The following is a 2500-nucleotide window of genomic DNA, read 5'->3' as shown; positions in this document are numbered from 1 at the left end:
GATGGGGCTTTCGTATAGCAGGGAAGGTGCTGCCTCTCGCTTCGCTCGCTGTCCGCCGCTCGCCGCTCGCTTGCCCAGCCAAAAATGGCCAGTTTTGGCCCGTTTTTGGGCCGTTTTGGCCAGTTTTTGGCCTGTTTTTGCGTTGCGCGGTGACCGTCTTGAGCGGAGCAAAATGTCAGCCATCTCAGCACCCTGGAACCCCCCGGGTGGCACAGGGCTGGATGGGGCTTTCGTATAGCAGGGACGGTGCTGCCTCTCGCTTCGCTCGCTGTCCGCCGCTCGCCGCTCCCTCGCGCAGCCAAAAATGGCCAGTTTTGTCCCGTTTTTGGGCCGTTTTGGCCAGTTTTTGGCCTGTTCTTGCGTCGCGCGGTGACCGTCGTGAGCGGAGCAAAATGTCAGCCATCTCAGCACCCTGGAACCCCCCGGGTGGCACAGGGCTGGATGGGGCTTTCGTATAGCAGGGACGGTGCTGCCTCTCGCTTCGCTCGCTGTCCGCCGCTCGCCGCTCGCTCGCGCAGCCAAAAATGGCCAGTTTTGGCCCGTTTTTGGGCCGTTTTGGCCAGTTTTTGGCCTGTTCTTGCGTCGCGCGGTGACCGTCGTGAGCGGAGCAAAATGTCAGCCATCTCAGCACCCTGGAACCCCCCGGGTGGCACAGGGCTGGATGGGGCTTTCGTATAGCAGGGACGGTGCTGCCTCTCGCTTCGCTCGCTGTTCGCCGCTCGCCGCTCGCTCGCGCAGCCAAAAATGGCCAGTTTTGGCCCGTTTTGGCCAGTTTTTGGCCTGTTTTTGCGTTGCGCGGTGACCATCTTGAGCGGAGCAAAATGTCAGCCATCTCAGCACCCTGGAACCCCCCGGGTGGCACAGGGCTGGATGGGGCTTTCGTATAGCAGGGACGGTGATGCCTCTCGCTTCGCTCGCTGTCCGCCGCTCGCTGCTCGCTCGCGCAGCCAAAAATGGCCAGTTTTGGCCCGTTTTTGGGCCGTTTTGGCCTGTTTTTGGGCTGTTCTTGCGTCGCGCGGTGACCGTCGTGAGCGGAGCAAAATGTCAGCCATCTCAGCACCCTGGAACCCCCCGGGTGGCACAGGGCTGGATGGGGCTTTCGTATAGCAGGGACGGTGCTGCCTCTCGCTTCGCTCGCTGTCCGCCGCTCGCCGCTCGCTCGCGCAGCCAAAAATGGCCAGTTTTGTCCCGTTTTTGGGCCGTTTTGGCCTGTTTTTGGGCTGTTCTTGCGTCGCGCGGTGACCGTCGTGAGCGGAGCAAAATGTCAGCCATCTCAGCACCCTGGAACCCCCCGGGTGGCACAGGGCTGGATGGGGCTTTCGTATAGCAGGGACGGTGCTGCCTCTCGCTTCGCTCGCTGTCCGCCGCTCGCCGCTCGCTCGCGCAGCCAAAAATGGCCAGTTTTGGCCCGTTTTTGGGCCGTTTTGGCCAGTTTTTGGCCTGTTCTTGCGTCGCGCGGTGACCGTCGTGAGCGGAGCAAAATGTCAGCCATCTCAGCACCCTGGAACCCCCCGGGTGGCACAGGGCTGGATGGGGCTTTCGTATAGCAGGGACGGTGCTGCCTCTCGCTTCGCTCGCTGTTCGCCGCTCGCCGCTCGCTCGCGCAGCCAAAAATGGCCAGTTTTGGCCCGTTTTGGCCAGTTTTTGGCCTGTTTTTGCGTTGCGCGGTGACCATCTTGAGCGGAGCAAAATGTCAGCCATCTCAGCACCCTGGAACCCCCCGGGTGGCACAGGGCTGGATGGGGCTTTCGTATAGCAGGGACGGTGATGCCTCTCGCTTCGCTCGCTGTCCGCCGCTCGCTGCTCGCTCGCGCAGCCAAAAATGGCCAGTTTTGGCCCGTTTTTGGGCCGTTTTGGCCTGTTTTTGGCCTGTTCTTGCGTCGCGCGGTGACCGTCGTGAGCGGAGCAAAATGTCAGCCATCTCAGCACCCTGGAACCCCCCGGCTGGCACAGGGCTGGATGGGGCTTTCGTATAGCAGGGACGGTGCTGCCTCTCGCTTAGCTCGCTGTCCGCCGCTCGCCGCTCGCTCGCGCAGCCAAAAATGGCCAGTTTTGTCCCGTTTTTGGGCCGTTTTGGCCTGTTTTTGGGCTGTTCTTGCGTCGCGCGGTGACCGTCGTGAGCGGAGCAAAATGTCAGCCATCTCAGCACCCTGGAACCCCCCGGGTGGCACAGGGCTGGATGGGGCTTTCGTATAGCAGGGATGGTGCTGCCTCTCGCTTCGCTCGTTGTCCGCCGCTCGCCGCTCGCTCGCGCAGCCAAAAATGGCCAGTTTTGGCCCGTTTTTGGGCCGTTTTGGCCAGTTTTTGGCCTGTTCTTGCGTCGCGCGGTGACCGTCGTGAGCGGAGCAAAATGTCAGCCATCTCAGCACCCTGGAACCCCCCGGGTGGCACAGGGCTGGATGGGGCTTTCGTATAGCAGGGACGGTGCTGCCTCTCGCTTCGCTCGCTGTCCGCCGCTCGCCGCTCGCTCGCGCAGCCAAAAATGGCCAGTTTTGGCCCG

Source organism: Musa acuminata, unplaced genomic scaffold (assembly GCF_036884655.1).
Source record: "Musa acuminata AAA Group cultivar baxijiao unplaced genomic scaffold, Cavendish_Baxijiao_AAA HiC_scaffold_125, whole genome shotgun sequence".
NCBI lineage: Eukaryota > Viridiplantae > Streptophyta > Magnoliopsida > Zingiberales > Musaceae > Musa > Musa acuminata.
This window is presented reverse-complemented; position numbering follows the sequence as displayed.